The sequence below is a fragment of the Mustela lutreola genome, chromosome 4, assembly GCF_030435805.1.
Source record: "Mustela lutreola isolate mMusLut2 chromosome 4, mMusLut2.pri, whole genome shotgun sequence".
Classification (NCBI taxonomy): domain Eukaryota; kingdom Metazoa; phylum Chordata; class Mammalia; order Carnivora; family Mustelidae; genus Mustela; species Mustela lutreola.
Window position 1 is genome coordinate 193,649,060 of NC_081293.1, and position 20,977 is coordinate 193,670,036.

Sequence of the window (20,977 nt, forward strand, 5' to 3'; positions counted from 1 at the left end):
TTTAAAGATTTTATTTATTTATTTGACAGACAGAGATCACAAGTAGGCAGAGAGGCAGGCAGAGAGAGAGGAGGAAGCAGCTCCCTGCTCAGGGAGCCTGATACGGGGCTCCATCCCAAGACCCTGAGATCATGATCAGAGCCAAAGGCAGAGGCTTAACCCTCTGAGCCACCCAGGTGCCCCCCAAGGGTCAGTCTTAATGCATTGACCCAAGGTGTCGGAGACTAAGAGCAGAGAGGCAGATCAGTGGGTTGGAGCATAGGAATGCGCCCATGATAGGTGGTAGACCAGGAAAGCTGCCCAGGGTAGGGCAGGGGAACGAACGGGGAGAGGAGACACTACGGAGGAAATACTGAGACCAAAGATGGGAGGAACTACTATAACTGACTAAAAATAGAAAGGAAGATCAGTGACCACATACATCAATTAAATAATTAGGGTTCTGATTATATCAGTGTGCAAAACTGGAAGGAAAAAATAACATTTGCCCCTGCTTTTTTCTGTGTATGAAAGTTTTAGCTCTACTCATTTCACTATTGCCCTAAGCCTACACTTTCTATTTGAAAACAATTTACCTCCCTTGTGTTGGGGGGTGCCCACTCAATGCTTTAGGCCAATTATCAAATTAGAGAAGGAGAAGGCATGGAAGGCACTGATGGAGTTATGAAAGCTGGTGGTCAGTAACTTGAGAGCAGAATTCATCAGACACTGTAGCATCACTGATGTGAAGATTCTCACTGTTGCTTTTGTTCTGAAGGATTGTGAAATGGACCTTTTATATTTCTCTTACTATGCTTGGAAAAAAGGCTTCCCTTCCACCCGCCCACCATACTCGTCCACCCCGTAAAGAGTGGCTCACAGAGATAAGCTAGCCAAAAAAGTTTGAGATTATTCCCCAAAAATCCCAGCGGATGGAGTCTGAAAACTGGTCCTAAAGGTAGTAGGACCACTTTATGAGTAGCAGCTTTTGGTAGTACCTAGAAATGGAACCTTCCAGATCCTTCCACAGTGATTGCTCTCTTTTCCCAGACGAGAGTTAGCATCACTAAAATGTATGTAGGTGCGTTCCCTCTTCTAATCCTTTTGGTTCTGGAGAACCACAGATCTTGTCACTCTACCAAATAGTACTATGGCCTCTGAATGGAACTAAAAGAGAAACTGTATGCTAAAAAAAATGAATAATTAAAAGACTTCTTGTGGCCTGCACAATTCAGCTAAAAAAAAAAAAAAAAAGTTTCCATAGGAACCAATCCTGAATGGCTGAAACCAAAAGGGACATTTCATGATGTTTCTCAGAAGGATTTGTCATCAAATCCGTATTTCTACAAATCGGGGTTTTCCATGTTTTAGTTGGACCTCATCTAAGATCTTCACTACTTAGAGGAATAGAGATGTTCTCATTATATCAACGACACAGAAAACACATATGCACAGATGATTTGTACTAAATAAAGGGGAAAAAGAAACCAAACACAACATTTTCAGGCTCTGAGGTGAAGCACACAGCATCATCCGAGCTCTTTGGGGGAGAAGTTCAACATCAGAGAACACAGTGACCAAGGAGTCCACATAACGAGAACTTTGGTAGTCACGTGAGGCATGTCAGAGTAATCTGAAAATAGTATGAAGGATCTTCATGTGAAGAAAGAAATGTCACCTTCAAATCACCCATTCATTCAGTAAACGTTTATTGGTACCTCACAGGCGCTAGACTCTGTGCTGGGGATTTGAGATGTGTTAGTGCAGTGAAGCCGATATAGACCTGAGCCTCCCTTCAACAAGCTGATAGCCAACTGGCTTTTCCAGATTTCATTATGGTCAAAAAACAGTAACACAGAAAAAGAAGATCAATAGATCCTGGAAGAGGAAAAATTCAAAATGGAGCAGAAAAGAAAATAGTATTTTTTGATCCACACTAGTTGTATGAGCGAGTGTGTGTGTACTGATCAGATTTTGAGTAAGGAAGAGTTGAGAACGGATACCTGCCCTCAACTAAATTCTATTTGGAATTATTTATAGTTTTCTTCAATTAATGCTTTGTAAAATATATGGTTCCATTCCTATTTTTTTGGCTGCAGAATGTTTTACCATCATCATAAATCCCAAGGTACATAAACACACACGGATATTGGTGCATTCTCTTTAGAGCAGTTGAATTGACGGTGGTCATACAGCAGAGGAAAAGAAAAATAGACAAGAGTTAGACTGCTTCCAGTTTTTCTGCCTAGTCGGGACTTGGGCTAACAATTCTGGTGGTTGTAGATGAGCATCTTGTTTGTATGTGAAAAATATTGTCTTCATTTAGACTGCATGCTTACCTGTTGTTGTTAGGAAGGGTCACTAATGGATATTATGTGAAGCTATGTTACATCAAATCATCCTTTCGAGCTGCCATAGATGTCTACATATTCACCTGTAAAGACACCACTAATGGAGTCATCTTTTCTAACCACCACGCATGACCCCTGTTATCTGACTCCAGCCAAGGGACTGTTATTTTTTACTGATGGCTAAATTTAATTGGGAATTGCTTTTCCTATCAAGGATGAAATTAGTCTTCCTGAGTGAGGTCCTCTGAGTTGCAAAAAATATATTTATGCATTGCTGATTTTAATGTTAAAAACTCCAATGTCTGTGTATCAAGAACCACAGAAATTTTTAATGTGGATCCAGTAATTCTGTTCCTGACAATGAAGCCTAAGAAAAAAAATTTTTTTTTTCAAGATTTTATTTATTCATCTGACAGACAGAGATCACAGGTAGGCAGAGAGGCAGGCGGAGAGAGAGAGAGGAGGAAGTGGGCTCCCCGCTGAGCAGAGAGCCGGATGTGGGGCTTGACCCCAGGACCCCAGGACCATGACCTGAACCGAAGGCAGAAGCTTTAACCCACTGAGCCAGCCAGGCGCCCCAAGAAAAAAAAAATTAAAGAAATCTGTGCCCCCCCCAAGTTTATTGTTGCATATTTATTTATGTTGCATATTAATTTTTAAAGATTTTTATTAGTGAGAAAGCGAACATGATCGGGGGTGGAAGAGAGAAAGGAAGGAGAGAGGTAAAAGCAGATTCCCCTCAGGACCCTGAGATCATGACCTGAACCGAAGGCAGATGCTTAACAGACTAAGCCACCCAGGCACCCCTATGTTCCATATTATTTTAAGTATAGATATTTAATATTGCAGAAATACTTAACAGAGTGGAATGACTATACAAGTTATGAAGAGTCTACTAGATGTAATGCTAATGGATGCAATGTTACATAGCTATTAAAATTATATTAATAAAATGTTTATAGTAATAAACAATGAGATTCTGCTGTAATGTTTAATATTATCCTATGCAATTTCATGATAAAAATGAAAGCATAGTTTTAAATATATTCATGTTGACTTATCAATCTGAGGACATTCTTTAAGGAAAGTATGCCTGTCAGGAAAAATTTTTATTAAACTGCGTTTTATGCAATATTTCATTTACATATCAGGGGAGAGCTGTACTGCCTATCCTAAGATTCTTAGGACTAAAAGGGAAAAAATATGATAAACTCAAAATCAGCTATGAATCTACTATTGAATTCATAAGTCCATTAATGCTGTCTTAGTGTGACAGAAATGTTCTTTCCTTCTGTTGGCTCCTAGCACTAAAATTATCCTTAAATGTAAAATCAGAGAAAAGATTATGATGTCTATTTATAACAGCTATGTTTGCAGTATGCACTATTAAGGATGTTTCGTATGCGTTATGTCTCTAACTAGATATAATTAAATCTATTCTAACGTAAATATTCATATGCCCACTTTAGAAACAGGAATCAGAGTGTTACATGACCTGCCCAGGGTCCCAAAGCCAGAAAACTGAGAGATTGTCCTCTGTATTTCCCACCAGTCTTTTGGTGCGGGCCGCTTAAATTGGCCAGGTTTCATGTACTTTAAAAATTTCCAGGTATTTCAACTATATTTATAATTTTCATTACAGATATCAGCTCACAGTTTGTGATTTCATTTTTTTTTTTTTTTGCAAGTGTTACTGGATGTAACTGTACTACCCCTCAGCAACCTGTCTTTAATATTTTGATATTCTAATTTTCAACACGGAATGAAACAGGCAATGTGTACAATTGTTTTTGAATTGAACAAAGACATGGAAACAGTATATAAAATCATAAAATCTAGCCCTCCAGAAGAAAGTGAACTCTCCGAGAGAGGAAATTAAGGAATGTACTGATGTACTGATAGTTACTTGTCTTCACAGCATTCTCCATAACAGGAAACTAGAGCAAAGATATGATTGGAGATATATGTCAGTAAGATACAGGCATGAATGCAAGTGTTTATAATTCTCTTTCTCGGATTTTCTCTCTGGATATGAAGACATCTAAAAGCCTATTCTCTATTCCAGAGACATATTTGGTATTGTTCCCTGGCAGCATATATTTCTCCCTATCATCACATTTATTATTGTTTAATCAAATAGTGACAAGTCAAGTGGTTCAGAAAGAAACCAAGTAAATGAATCCCCACCAGTCTTTACATAATTAATGGTATTCCCTGTGGACTGGGCAATTTATTAAATTGCTGAGCAGAAGCACTTCAGACAAACATATTTATATATTCTGTGAAAGACTATTCTAGAAACTTGAGAATGTTTGAAACCAAAGTCTGTAGATTTTTAAAAATGTTTAAATATGACAGTGTTTAAGGAGAGTGGAAAGTATTATCAGCACCCATTACTGCTTCTTCCATTTCAAGAATCTTTAATGCATTATTATAGCAACTTTGAAATTAAAATCTTTTAGGAAAAACAATATGGGAAATCAAGATATTTTAAAAAAGTATATAACAAAGGAACAGTATTGATGTCTAGGGAAAAGATTAAAACTATACTTCAGACTGTGTACTTCTCTCCCTGTAGATTAAATTACATATGAAATTCACAAATGAATGCATCCAACCCTAGTATACATACTAGTAATGATGAAATGTTTAACACAATGACTTACATTATTCAAAATACCTTTTAATGTTAAAGCTAGTAAAAATATATTTAAAGAGTATCTTTTTGGTTCATTAAGATTTGTATAGGAAATCCTAGACAGGAGTTTCATTTTTCATATGGCCCAGGAGACCACAGCCATAAGGATTCTCCAGGAGGCCACCAACATAGCAAGATACCTCTGGAAAGACGATGCTACTAATTAGAATCCAGGAATAGAGAATTTAATAACTTTAGGTTCATTTTTGTATAACATTGGAAGTTAGAACTATTCAAAGCAGAATGCTAAAAATGTGACGCATATGTTCAACATGCCTCTAATATTTTATGAATGTGTTTGTAAGAAAAAGATAATATTTCCATGACATTCCTGGTTCTCCCTTGCACTTAGCTAGAACTCTGAGGATGAGGTCTCTGCTTCAGTTGTGCTTCAAAACCGCCTTTTTGTTTTCTATTTTGTTCTGATCCATATCAATCCTGTTCTGTATTCTATAATTTCTTTTTTGGGGGGGTAGTAATTAAAAAAATTTTTTTTAAAATTTTAATTCTAGTGTAGTTAACATTCCGTGTTATATTAGTTTCAGGAGTACAATATAGTGATTCAACAATGCCATATATTACTCAGTGCTCATCAAATTAAGTGTACTCTTTTTTCTTTTTTTAAGATTTTATTTATTTATTTGACAGACAGAGATCACAAGTAGCCAGAGAGGCAGGCAGAGAGAGAGAGGAGGAAGCAGGCTCCCCACTGAGCAGAGAGCCCGATGCGTGGCTGGATCCCAGGACCCTGAGATCACAACCTGAGCCGAAGGCAGAGGCTTAACCCACTGAGCCACTCAGGTGCCCAAATTAAGTGCGTTCTTAATCCCCTTCTTCTATTTCATCCATTCCCCCACTCACCTTCCCTCTGGTAACCATCTATTTATTCTCTAATAGTTAAGATAGCCAATAATTTCGTTTTTCTTTTCTTTTCTTTTCTTTTTTTTTTCTTTTCTTGTAGGCTCTTGCCCAGTGTAGGGTTTGAACTCAGGACAGCAAGGGCAAGAGTTCTACGCTCTACCGACTTAGCCAGCCAGGTACCCCTAACCTAGAATTTCCGAAGTTGAAATACCAGTGGCAAGATACACTTAGTCTGTGTAATGGTGTAGCAATTATTTTTTCAAATCAGAGGTATCCCTGTTGACTGCACCTTTTACTCCCACTGTCCCTTTCATTTACATTTTTCATTGTCCTTTTACAAATCTGGATAAGCTCAGGAGCTGAATCTCTTTTGCTTGAATGTGTATCACTTTACCCTCGGAAGGCCAGTGAATGAGTGATCTGTAGTCTTCCATGATTTGTTAAATGAAAAAGGATGTCTTCTTAGTAGATAGCATTCCTGGAGAATTTTTTTTTTAATTGTATTTATTTATTTATTCTCACCATAGCACATGCCCTACCCAATGTCTACCACCCAGCCACCCCATCCCTCCCCCGCACCCCCCGCAGCGATCCGCAGTTTGTTTCCTGAGATTAAGAGTCTCTTACGGTTTGTCTCCCTCTCTGGTTTCATCTTGTTTCATTTTTCCCTCCCTTCCCCTATGATCTTCTCTCTTGTTTCTCAAATTCCTCATATCAGAGAGATCATATGATAAGTGTCTTTCTCTGACTTATTTCACTTAGCATAACACCCTCTAGTTCCATCCATGTTGTTGCAAATGGCAAGATTTTATTTTTTTAATGACTGCATAGTATTTCATTGTAGATATTTACCACATCTTCTTTATCCATTCATCTGTTGATGGACATGTAGGCTCTTTCCATAGTTTGGCTATTGTGGACATTGCTGCTATAAACATTCGGGTGTATGTGCCCCTTCGGATCACTACATTTGTAGCTTTAGGGTAAATATCCAGTAGTGCGATTGCTGGGTCATAGGGTAGCTCTATTTTCAACTTTGTGAGGAACCTCCATGCTGTTTTCCAGAGTGGCTGCACCAGCTTGCATTCCCACCAACAGTGTAGGAGGGTTTCCCTTTCTCCACATCCTCGCCAACATCTGTCGTTTCCTGACTTGTTAATTTTAGCCATTCTGACTGGTGTGAGGTGATATCTCATGTGGTTTTGATTGGTCTTTGCATTTCTGGAAAATTCTATCACATTATTTAAACTTCCTTTCTTTTATGGAGGCTGGACTTTGCTTGGCTATCACGGTGTTCAAGTTTACACTGAGTGGCAGTTACATTATTTGTGCCTTTGAAGGCAGGAAATGGAATTGGGAAAGTGGCAAATCCTGCTACCCCTGTTTAAAAATCATGAAATGTCATATGACATCTGCTTAGGCAAGAGATGACTTTTTCTAGTCTTGTGCCTAATAAATGGACTTGTGTTAGTATGCGGCAATGTAATGCTTTCTACCAAACAAAAACTTGCCAAATAACTGCTTTCCAAAAGGAAATTCTCTAGAAGACACTATTTGCTTCTTTTTAATGTTTAATTTGGGGATTGGATGCTATCAACTTCTTATTTTATACATTGTCTTTAATATTTCACTGCTCCATAGGATGCCAACTTTAATGAAAGGAGAGGAAAAAAAAAGAAATGAAAAGTGGTCTGGCCAACATGATATAACAGTGATGTCAGTGCAAAACTAACTGAGAATTCTGAAGCAAATGAATGTATTTTTATTTCAACTGTCGTGGGCTGGTGATTTACCACTTAACCCTCCACCCCCCACCCAGCACACTCTCTACTTGGCTTGATACCCCAGAAAGCTGGACAGAGACTATACAGTTGTGGTCCCTTTTCCTCTCATATTCATCTTTGTTATGTGCATAGAGCACCTGTGCAGAGTCTGGAGGGAGAGAACAGGCTGAAGTTAAAAATTTGTTCCCCCAGTTTTTTTCCTTGAAGCAGTTTGGGCTGGTGACACAGTCTTCTGTGAACTGAAGGTCCCTGTCTTGTCAAGCATCCTTCTTCTCACAGCTCTGAGTCACTCTGGGCTCTGAGAATGGCCCTGTTAGATTGTGGGGATAGTAGGAGGGGTACCATCATTTCTTCTGTCACTAATCCGAGGATCCGGTAATCTCAGAAGTTTTCCCCTTGTATTCCCTCAAACATTAGGGTCCTGGTTGATTCATTCAACTTTTTAAATTTTTGAAATTGGAAGGTAAATTTTTGATACAAAAGTATCCCAAACCCCCCATTCTATCTTTGTATAAAGATTATATGTATTTCACTGCATATAATGTGTATTTTTGGTAGTATTTGGCCAAGAGACTGGCATAAAGTAATCTGTGATCACAAAACAATCTGATTCATATTAGGGCTTCAGAATACTAACTATAATATCTTAATAATGTATATTTATTTGGTGATAGTTTCCTTAAGTTTATTAAAAATTAAACTGAGAACAATGACTAGGAAGTAGAAACAGAGGGAAAGAAGGGATTGCTTATCTTCATTCATATTGACTTCTGAAAAGGGCCAAAAAGAAATAATGGTAAAATGAGGAAGAAAGAGGAGCTCCATTGATGTCTTTTTAACAATTTAGGCTTTATAAAGTCTTTAAAATACCTATCCTCTCATTTAGCCCTTGTAACTATAATGCCTAGAGAAAGACATTATAGTTGCCTTCATTTAAAGCATGTGGATGCTAAAGACCAAACAATATAAGTAATTTCTGTAAGGCTGTACAGACAGTAGGTAGTAAAACTGGAAATCAGCCTCCAGACTTATGTACTGTTGACTATTTAGCTAAATTCTACTTTAGCGGGTTTCAAACACGGACAACGCTATTTTTCAAGGACCTGTCACAAATTAAAATCATTGACCTAGTTCGAGAAATAACCTGTAAAATAGATTTGTGTTACAAATGTCAATCATAGCTGTGAAAGCTAACATATATTGTTAAAGAAAGAAGAGTATGTGGAGCCATGCTAGACAAGTTTTTATTGGGAGTGTCCACTTAGTAATGAAGTGGAAATTGCAACAATTAACCATTAGCGTTGAATACGTTCCTAAAGGAGAACACACTACATTGTGTTTAGTAAACCCTGTATGTACATGAAATTATTTTCCATTTCTGAAATGTATCATTTCAGATATCCTGAGAATTAGCTCCTTCACGATTCTCATCTAACATCAAAGCTGTCTTTATGTGCTGTCAGGACAGAGTATTTCTGGGATACTATTAATCAGGCTGAAGAAAGTAAAAATAGGTTTATGGAATAGTCTAGACCCAAAAGGGAGGGCAGGCATTAACTTCTTGCCTGATATATTGGATACATTAATATACAATGCATCTTCAGAACTTGACCTTAAGTGTCAGGAATATAATGTGCCATTTCTCTTTTTATAAGCAGTACTTTAAAGAGGTGTTCCTTGTCAACATTTTGTGTTGCAAGGTGAAAACAGTGAAATATGTTAAAGCATTAAATATACATCTTATTAAAAATGTAATTAATCAGTTTATACACTTGCGTTCCTTTAATGCTAGACCTGCCCCATCAAACTTCCAGATTTAAATTAATCACTAGCAGGATGCTGTGGCAGCATAAACTTTATTTAAATCTATCTTTTAATTTCTTCCAACATCACTGAGTTAGCAGCATCTTTGGTCTATAATCAAAATGCATTATGTAGATTTTTCCTTTATGCTATAATTGTTTGATTTTTATTCATATGGACTATGTAGCTTCTCAGCTAATGCCAAGTACTCACTGATAATGATGTCAAGGCAGATAGCCCACGAGCAATTTTGATGTCTAACATTCACCTAAAACCTGACCATATGATTGCTGTTTGACCAAGTGGCATCGGCAGTGTTGGTTTCAAAGTATCAGAGCTTTTTGCCCCTTTCCAGTGGAGAGCTTTAAGGGAGTCACATTCTTAATTCTGATTTGTCGTAACCCCATATATTTACATGTGTGATTGGATTTTTTAAGTTTTTAGACCAACTTACAACTCGTATCATAGTGGAATGTATTATGTGATATAGTAGGAAAAAGATGGGGTTTGATGTAAGAGAGCCGTTAATTTAAATCCTATCTAAAATCTTATTTAATCTCTTAGAATCTTGGTATTCTTATATGTAATTGGGAATTAAAATGTTTCCCATTCAGGGTGTCCCGAGCTTAAAAAACATTATCCAAATAAAATTCGTGGTTCATAGTAGGTTTCCATCAGTTTCAAGTGCTTCCTTCTATCACCTTACTTTCATTTTTTAATCACACCAGTGTGCCAGACAATAGAAAGTTTTTTGGCTTAAAATTTTTTAAAACACATGACAGGAAAACACATTTTTCATTCATCTCTGTAACAAGCATTTTTTGAGTCATGGTTATCAGCAAGTAAAATAAATGAAACAAAACATAAATAGGCAGATATATAGGTACATGGGTAAATGAGCCTGCTCGTGGTTGTTTGCTGTGTTTGAAGAAATAGGTAGATATATTTTAACAATAGTGATTAGAACAAAGGTCTGGGATAAATAGTTCAATTTATCTTAAAATCTCTGATGGAACTTAAAGCTTGAGAACAAGTAACTTGAGTGTTGAAAAGATATTTTTAAAAGTTTAGATGAAAATAAGGCTTAATGTCCCAGTGCAGTCTCTGCCATATTATTTTCTGTCATAGAGATATTATTAAGAAATGAGTTTAAATGCAAATACATATCCAAATGTGTATCACATTAACTGGGGGGCTATTCATGGTAATTTGTCCTATGGATAACTAAGTGGTGATTTTATTAAATTTGGAAAATGCCTTTAAGATAAATATACTGAGGATTTACCAGTGGAAAAGCCAAGCAGACAAATCATTTGTTCTTGTAAATGAAAAGTAACAGGATGGAGACGAGATCTATTCACAGAAGATGTATTTTCGTGAGATGGAATATTAGAGTTCTCAAACAAGGGAAAGGGAAAGGGAAACCATCAAAACTTAAGAATCAAGAAATAGAAGTAATTATTTTCAAGTTGAAAATTACCTCAGTTTATAATACCACATTTGTGTGTATTTTTATTTGCTTCATGTTTGTGTCCTCCATATAAGGCTAGACCGTGCTTGCAACAACCACATGCATTTTGTATGACATGATAAAGTGAATTTCTAGCACGATGCTAGGCAACCGTGCTAGCTAATGACAAAGCAACTTTGTCAAATTATTAACAAAAACTGTTTGCATAAAAAGTTACTTCCTGATTGCACACTTTTCAATATTTGAATTACACACATAATACTCAATATATAAATTTTCTTTCAGTGAGAAAAAATTATAAAGCATAATAAAATGTCTGTACTTCACTCTCTTCTCTCAAGAGAAGTAAAGACTAATTATTTATAGTTGAAGTTAGACTGATTAGTTAGTGTTGCTTGTTCCTATGACTAATTAATGAGGAAATGGCGTGTCCTTACCCTTTGATTTGTTGCTGATTAATAAGTCAATAAAGTATTACTGGAAGGAAAAAAAAAGAACAGAAACACGCTCATATAATGAGATGGTGGTTGCCCTTTTTCACTTTCTGGATACTCAGGGTCTCAAAAAAAAAAATCCACATCATAAATGAAATTAGCTGGGACCATTGCCAAATTTTTGAAGGAGGACTACAGTTGATGGCTCATGAAGATTAAATTATTCATTCACACCTGGAACATGAAACTCTAGGACAGAGATGGGACACGGCCATTATGGTTAAAACTTGTCATTGTCCTTGCTACCGTGTGTTCCATTTTTTAATAAACAGGAATTTCAAGCTTCTTGTTTGTTATTTCAGGTCAGTGCTTTAGAGAGTGCCGTAGTCAAGAGTCTGTGTTCATGATGTGTCTGGGGGCTTCGTAATGAACCTCTTGAGCTCTTGTGGTGAGTTTTTGTGGGGAATGTTATCACTATTTAAATACCTGGAAATGGACCATGTGAGGAGAGTTCAGAGCAAGCTTTGGAACACAAATAGAAGAGGCTTCAGCCTTGCCTTGGTCCTTGACAGTTCAGTCAACCTGGTTAAGACACATAAGCTGCCTCCGCCTGCAGCTCTGCACCCATGCTGCCTCCGAGTCTGTAGGAGCCCCGCCCCCCAGTCTCTTCCTGGGACCCATGCAAGCCTGCCCTCACCTTAATTAGATCTCACATTGACTTCAGCCCTCCTGAATTATCCGTTCTTTTTTTTAAATTATCCTGTTCTTAATTAACATCAACTATACTTCAAACCTAAACCTAAAGGTGTTGTAGAAACCTGAATGTTCTGTGCCTCCTGGGTATTCAACATTTTAAGACAGAAAAGCTCTAGGCTTTCAATTGGTCCAATTTGGCAAATGAATTATTGCTTTTAGCATCCTTGGGATCTTTGTACTATCTAATTAATAAGTCAAATATTTAATAAAATCTTCTTTTACAGCCTTATTGAAGTGTAATTGATAAACAAAACATGCACATATTTAATGTATGTAATTTGATGAGTTTGGACATAAGAACACACACGTGATACCATCACTGCACTCAATGCAATAAACATATCCACCCCCCCAAATGTTTCCAGAGATCTGAGGTACAACTTAGTGCCTAGAAGGAACAATAAAGTATTGTGCACTTAAAAATTTAAGAGACTTAATTTCCTATGAAGTGTTCTTACCACAAAAACAAAAACAAATAGAAAAAAAAAAGTGACAAAAATTGGTAGAATCTTAGTAGTGGCTTCACAAAATCATGTGCTTTCAGCCTCACCCTGGACTTCCAGTAATAAAGTGTTTCATATGATCCACACTCTTCGTTAATAACGAATTTTAAATCACCAGATCCTTTTATTTTTCATCTGTACTCCGTGGTCTAAGGTTTGAAGATAATTTTTCTATCTGGGTATATTTTTAAGGAAAACACAATTTGTATTTTAAGCTGTAATAAATAAAAATACATATTATTTATTTGATTTAAAATATATATGTTCTTTTGATTTTAAAAATCTTTTATTATCAAAATCTTAATATAGTTGAATGAATGTCATGACATCCACAATAGCAAATCGCAGTATAGAAACTCAAACTCAGTATGGTTTTTGCAAGTTACACAAACAAGAAAAAATATATATAGACAAATCATTGTTATAGACAACTTCAGTCATTCTATGACTAGTAGGTTTCATATGCTTTGCTAATAAACATGAAAACCCAGAAATAAATGTCTTTATATACACTATAGTTTAGCACAATGTTGAACATATGTGTTCCTGTTATATAAATATATATGGTACATATATCCCTGAAATTTCTTTTCTTGAAAGCAGTTCAGTAACTTTTAAGTATTTACTAATTGTTAGTGCTATTAGATTTGAATAAATAATCTATAAATCATAGTTTTTTTTTTTTTTAATTTACACTGTTGCTTTATATTTGATCCACTAATTCTCAAGTGGCCCACCTCTTCCAGTATAGCTATCCAAGTGTTCAAAGTATGTTTGTGGAACTGCAGTAATTTCAAGGTATTAGCCCTTAAAATTTTTTCTGTAAGATTTAGTGGAAATTCATGGAAACATGGACCCTGAGGCAAAATTGTTACTAAAATATGGGCCAGTTACAGAGAGAGAGATTTTAAATCAAAAATGAGAACATAAAATTTATAGCATTAAAAGACCAATGTCACCTTCACAAAAAAAAGCAAGAACTTACCAATTTTTGTCTGGTGATGGTCATTGATTTTACATCAAGGAAATGATTGATTTAGGAATTGATATTTGAAAGGTAGACATTTTTTCAAAATTTCTACTTGAGCTACAAAATTATATCTCCTTCAAAAATGACTGAGGAAAATTATTATCATCCCAACTTAAACCTATATTTTTTTCAGATGTCTAAAATGAAAGTCAGCTTCATGCAGAGTAGCTGATTCCTAATATTTAAGCCACTTTCTGTAAAGTAGATGTGTATAATTTTTATAGTTAGATCAATTAATCAGTTTTCTTTTGCGTTGCTTGGTGGAAAGGGTCCTCACATTGTTTACTGGTTAAAATTGGTTTGTGGCCTCTAGCTATATACTTTGCTTTGTTTTCCTTTCTTTGTTTCCAGAGCAATGTTCAGTTCAACTTTGTTTTCTTTCCTGTACTGCGAGCCACTATTGAACCAAAATCTGGAGGGCGTGGTTTCACGTGAAGATAGTCGATTAGTTCCAGTTCATTTAGTCTTCCTTCATTTGAACAAAATTTCATGGAAGTGAGATGAGCAGGGTTACACAAGTGAGGTATGACTGTATGAAAAAAAAAAAAAGATCGAAGCAAGGCAGACTTGCCTCCTCTCTCCAGCCCACTGATAGGTGCAGCGGCGAACTTGGCCCCTTACTGAATGTTCGCGAATAAACAATGGATTTCTGACAGTCTTGCAGTGGTTAGTGGGGATAATAGCCATGTTTTCTGAAAAGGTTATTATGAGGGTTATTTGAGATATTGGATAGGTATAGACCAATGGGGGAAAAGGATGTTAAGGGTATTCTCAGATTTTCCTTAAATGATTCAATCTGGTTTCCAAGCTCCTCCCTCTCTCCTGGAGATGCTGGGTGGGAAAGCCTAAACCTAACCCCTCAAGTAATTAATACACATGAGATTAGACCACTTAGCATGGGATACTTCCAGATTTCTCCTTTCTCTCTCCTCTCGATTTAGATCTGACCTAGCCACCAAGGATCAGAGGCTGTTAGCTCAAGCTGACCCGCTTGAGCATCTGGTCTGACCCAGGGATGGGCTGCTGTCAGTTGAGGCACTGTTGGCCCAGTCTCTGATTTTTCTGCCGGCATTAGCTAAAAAAAATTCTGTGACTCTGGCACTCTGGCTGATTTCCTGGTCCTGGACGATGCTTTTAAGGAACGTTGTACCTCCCCTTGCTACCTGAGCTCCGTCCTAATACTCAGTTGTTTTGCACATTACCATGGGTCTCCTCATGACCACATTCAGGTTCAGACTAAGGCTTTCTGCTAGGGTCAGCTTTGCCCTGCCTTGGCAGCCCTTTCTGCAGGCTCCCCACTTGGAGCCAAATCCATCTTTTGAGGAAGCCCTTTTCCTCTCCTGCTGCATTCCTAAGGGCATAGGGAATATACCCTCTGCTTTAGGGTTCTTTCTATTCCAAGTCCCCACTTTTCTCTCTAGCAAAGAGAAGAATACCAAGTTACAGCTGTCTCAACACTGAACCTTATCTCTGTGCCCCTTCTCCTGAGACCCACCTGGAGGAGAAGGGATGGAATTTCTATTTCTGTTCTACCTGGAGCTATGATCTGATCAGGCAGGCTTAGTATTTGATATGTTAAATTGAATTAAAGGGGTCAGAAAGTCATTTTCTACAGGTGAGCCTGGCTTTCAAGACCCCGCTCTTGCTGCTGGGCATGAGCTTGGATGCTCAAAGCCCATCATGGCCTCTTTGTCCTAGGTCCTTTCTTCCCCAGGGCAAATGTTTCTTGACTATTCCTTGAAGGCAAGAGCCTTGGAAGGGACAATGTTTTAGGGGAAAATAAAAATATGCCATTGCACCATCTCTCCAGGATGTGTTAAGTGCTTGTGCTAAGAGCTATGTGATAACTGCTGTCATATAATACATCACTTAAGACTGGCACGGTAGTATGAGGAAGATCATCGTGTTGCATATGTGGAAAGACAGGTTTGAGGAGGTTAAGTAACATGTCATAGATGACACTCTTAGTCCCCGTCAGAGAAGAGACTGTAATCCCAGAACGTGCATGTTCTCCAATCTAGCAATGCCTTTTTGGCAGGACATATTTAAAATCTCTCTTGAAAAGTTGAAATGTCTGGGCATTTCAAAACTCTAACAGATTTGATCTAGGGGAGAGGAGGAGGAGGTGAGAATAGTATATCTGAGAACAGAACCTTCAGGCGTTTTGGGGAACACACACCAATAAGGCCACATACAGTGAGTGTTCTTCTTTTTGCAGAGCTCAACCTGTTGTGCAACATGCTCCATTCTTCGTCCTGACAGTTCAGGAATTGCATGCAAATCTCTTTTTCCACTGGTTTATTCCCATACCTATATTCATGTCTAAAATAATGCTTTAGTTAATGACTTCATCCATTAAGAGAAACCTGCAATATAGACAGAAGTTTTGTATTTAAAAAAAGATTGAGTGCATGAATTTTATAAATGGGCTTTGGATAAATTTCCCCATATGGAGAAAATTCTCTTTGTTTTAGGTGTAGGTACAAAAGTCCTCGAGTTTATACCTTTGCATTTGACTTCTATAAGAGATATCTTATTTGTTCTGAATGAAAAAGAAAAATCATCCACTAGCATTCTTGTTTAGGGTATAAATATTAGTCTAGAAAACTCAAAGTTCTGTGAAATCTGAAGAATATTTTATCATCATATATAAATGTATAACCTTGAAATCACAGAACTGGGTAAGACCATCATAGGTGATCTGCCTGGATACTTTAGGGGTTTTCTGATTTTGAACATTAAATATCCAAAGTCATCAGTTCTGGTTAAAAGACTACCAGAAAGATTTCAGAACTGACCAGAATATTTTGTCATAATATTATGAAGATTTTTTCTGTGTTGTTGTGTGTGTGCGTGTACGTGTGTGTGTGTGTGTGTGTTTGTGTAAACAATTAAGTCATCTTATAGCAATGCAAGAAAACATCTAATTTTCCCATGCATGGAACAATCACATTTTAGCTTAACCTTGAATGATGAGATGGTAGTTAAAATGGTCATGAAATGAAAGCATCCTACAGTTAAGAAGTGCAGATCTCCCAATATGGCTAGGACACGGCACCCCATAGGAATAAACAAAATGCTCTTCGCAGAGAATTCTTGGTTTCTCTCTCGGACATTGTCTTCTTCTGAGTGATTAGAATTGATTATTTGGTGATGTCTGCTGGTATCTCCCTCTTTCTGAGCTGAAACTGACACACCTCTGGTGGCCAGGGCTGCCTTGTATTCCACAGTATTCCTCATTGGTTCAATGTAAAAAGATTAGGCTCCTCAACAGTGTAGGCTTTGCACCACTGGACAGTTACTGTAGAAATGCCCTTGGAAAATACTGAATTTTATCAAAGAGGCAAATCAGTGATTCAATTTTAACATACCTGCTTCTATAATTCTAAATTGCCATTCTCAGACTAATTTCATTCTAGCAGAATTGTTTATATGCATATCAAGGTATTATTTTTTAAAGTGAAATTTCAGTACATGTCCAAATCTCTTGCCAGACCTCAAAATTAAAAAGAAATTTTCTTCATAATTTTAAATAATGTTTTCATGCTAGCAGTAAATCTCATTACACTATTCTGAGCATAAGCCTTGGCTATTGATCAATATTTTCATCCTCTTATGGAGTTAAATATCATGGAGATATTAGTATTGGAAAATAAATGGAGGTAATTGTAAAACATACTTTACTTAACCCAAAGACACTAGTATTTTCCTTCATCTGCATAATGATACTTGAAATCAATCAACTGTCAGAATACTTTTAGCTACTTTATCACTTTATCAGAAAATGTGACATTGTTACATAATGAGAAATCCATGAATTAATTTATCCCACCGTGAATGTTGGAAATTAAATAATGTGACTAGTATGACTATCCTGGTTTGTAGAACACTTTCTTTTCTTTTTTTTTTTTGTTTTTTAGATTTTTAAAAAAATTTTATTTATTTTACAGAGAGAGAGAGATCACAAGGAGGCAGAGAGGGAGGCAGAGAGAGAGGGGGAAGCAGGCTCCCTGCTGAGCAGAGAGTCTGATGCAGGGCTCGATCCTAGGACCCTGAGATCATGACCTGAGCCGAAGGCAGCAGCTTAACCCACTGAGCCATCCAGGCGCCCCTGTAGAACACTTTCTGTAACACTTTCTGTTGGAAAGTACTGAGTTCCACTACTTTAATCCAATGACTTTAAGACTAAAATATCCTAGTTCCCAAAGCATGTTCTTTAATTTACAGATCAATGTTAGAACTAAGGGTGAGGGATATCTGGGTGGCTCAGTTGGTCAAGCATTTGCCTTCAGCTCCTCGGGTCATGATCCCAGGGTCCTACGATCAAGTCCTGCATTGGGCTCCCTGCTAAGTGGGGAGACTGTTTCTCCCCCTGCTTGTGTTCTTGATTTCTGATACATAACACAAATAAAATCTTTAAAAAAAAAAAAAAAAGAACTAAGGATGAAGTGTTTTCATCCTTAGACACGTCCTTTGAGATGAAGAATGATGAAGACATATCCTTTGCGTCTTCATCTCTAAAAAGAACCTGATTCCCCCCATCAACCAGCCCCTGAATCAAGTAAGTTGGCTAACATGGTCGTCTCATTCTTGTCCCACAGAGTTTGGAGGATTTGCTTGGTGGGGGCTACAGTGCAAATCGTTCTACCCAATAGTCTGTACTCTGTCAGTTTCCACACAGATGTTATTTTATTTTTTTTTTTCAAAGATTTTATTTATTTGATAGAGAGAAATCACAAGTAGACGGAGAGGCAGACAGAGAGAGAGAGGGGAAGCAGGCTCCCCGCTGAGCAGAGAGCCCCGATGCGGGACTCGACCCCAGGACCCGGAGATCATGACCTGAGCCGAAGGCAGCGGCCCAACCCACTGAGCCACCCAGGTGCCCCCAGATGTTATTTTAAAATTTATATTGGCTTTTTAGGTCTCAGTTTCTTCATCTGGAAAGTTGGTATGATAATAGAAGTAAAAAAGAAAGATATTTATTTTGAAGTCAACAAAAATTAAGCTTCGAGGCTGCATTTGCAAAGGTCCATGCAAATTCACCCCCCTAGAATGTAAAACCTGGATCTGTTTCTGTATATACTCCATAAGGATGCCCTGAGAATTAAGTGAGATCATGCTTTGTCCCCAATGTAGTGCGCAGAATGTGCTAGACTTTTTTTCATTATAACATTTAGTAAGTGTGAGTTTCTATGTAGTTTGTGAGGCAAAATACTCATTTGATACGGTGACTATCACTGTACTTACCCCACTTAGCATTGTTTGCATCTACATATCTGGCATTGTTATTTCCAGGAGGGAAAATCTGTGTCCACTTCCTTTGCCTTTCAACCCTGGCCACCAGCATGGTTCTTGGCACTAGATGCACTAAAAATACCATGCACTAAAGATACAGTAATTATTTATGTATCTATCAATGCATATGGAACATGATGTAGCACTTCATAATAATATTCAAATTGTGAAATCAGATAGATGAAGAATCAGAATTGTTACTTTAAAGATATCCTTGTCCTCTAGTTTGTGCAATTACTTACCAAACGTCTTGCCCATTTCAATCTTTAATAATTAATCAAATTGTCTTAATTCCCATGGATTCTATAAAGTTTCGATATATACCTTTAAGAAAGAGGCTATAATGCTTTTTTCTAATAACTCCGGGACAATGGCATTCATGTAAGTAATATAATTAAATATTCATATAAGTGATTATTATTTTCTAATTGATTTATCTGTGTTCGTGATGCACAGGTTAATGATAATATTGGATGAACCCTGTGTGATGGCATCTGTTGCTTTCATGTGCTCCTCAACCGCCACTCACTCCAGATACAGGAACATTCAGTTTAAGGTTACAGAAAATCTGCTCAGTTTGATAATGTCAGCCCATCACATTTCAGTTAAGCAAACATCAAATCAAATGATGCATGTCACAGACGCATAAATATTATGTACATGGAAAGCAAATTTCTAGCCATAAATGTGTAGAATCTTCTGGTTTGTAAACTTGAACTACATTCTTAAATTTTGGCTGTAAGAAGAAATTCATTAAAAAAAAAAAAAAACATTGTTCTCAAATAATTCATGTGCCAGTTTATTTGTAAACAAGTCTTACAAAAAAATTTTTTTTTGCATTCAAAACTGTCCTCTCCTGCAGTTATTATCCTAATTAAAAAAGCAATCATTCTGCTGAAAGTAAACATTTCCTATGATAGGACATATTGAGCTGTATACACATCATACTCTCTTGTGATTTCTTCAAAAATAAAATGAGCCCATCCATGTTCTCAGGGTTAGTTCAAGGTTATTCCAAACCATCATAAGCTGAAAATCATTACACCATTGAACTTCATTACAAGATAAGTGATTCTGACAAAATTGCCACTTTATGGAATTGATCAGGAGGAATATTATTCCACAAAAGGATTTTCATTGTGAAAACGAAACATATTCTGTACATTTGTGAGAAACTTCATAAAATTTGTTGGAGTTCTAGTATGGAATGAATTATCTTATTTAATACTTTCCGAAGTTTGTTAAATATCCAGGAAAAATGCTTTCCATATAGAAGTTACTTGATAAATATCTAGGAAAAAAAGCTTTCCATGTAGAAGGCACTCGATAAATTTGGTTTGTTGAACTGAATTGAATTCAGACAAGGAGGGCCAGAGGCATTTGTGAGAGGGTGAGTTTTCAGATTCTCTCCTTTTTCTCACCTTCAGCCAATAGCCTACCTGCTTGTATAAAGAATATTTCATTTCCCCATTTGATTTAGCGACTGACTGGCTTTGAGTTCCCCCAGAAGCAGACCCTTGAGAAGGATTCAAGTATAAGTAGTTTATTTGGGAGTTGAAGGAAGACGCTGGCAGTGGCGCGGGTAAGCGAGAGGAAAGGGAGGAGATAGTGCCTCAAGCTCGGTTTTCACAGCAGCAGCTCCTGAAGGGAACGGGTGCTTAATCCCATGGGAGATACTCGGAAACCGGTGCTCCAAGCTCTCCCGGCCGGAGGGCAGTGTTGCTGGGTCATCTGTGCATCGGCCGCCATCCGTCTTTGGATGTTTTCCATGAGAGCTGCTCCTAGGAGGCTCTTGCAGAATGCCCTGGAAGTAGCAAAGTGGCTTACAGTGGTTAAGAGAAAGCCCTTGGGGAAGGAAGCACAGGTGTTGGCTGGCTCTCAGGAGGCGGGCAAGGGTGGGTGAGATGCTCGAGGTATGAGGGTGTGAGCAGGCAGCTGTAGCACCTCCTGCAGTGGCATCTGCTGCAGAACAGTCTTCCAGAGCATGTATGTGTATATGTATGTGTATGTGT

At 37.4% G+C, this 20,977-nt stretch overlaps 1 protein-coding gene and 1 pseudogene across 1 annotated transcript in view; one reads left to right on the forward strand and one right to left on the reverse strand.

Annotated features, from left to right (window-relative positions):
• The window catches only part of CNTNAP2 (contactin associated protein 2), a 1,947,395-nt gene that overhangs the window by 65,994 nt on the left and 1,860,424 nt on the right, over positions 1–20,977 (forward strand). The window lies entirely within an intron of this gene.
• Positions 20,509–20,977, reverse strand: part of LOC131830037 (KAT8 regulatory NSL complex subunit 2-like) — a 116,516-nt pseudogene continuing 116,047 nt past the window's right edge.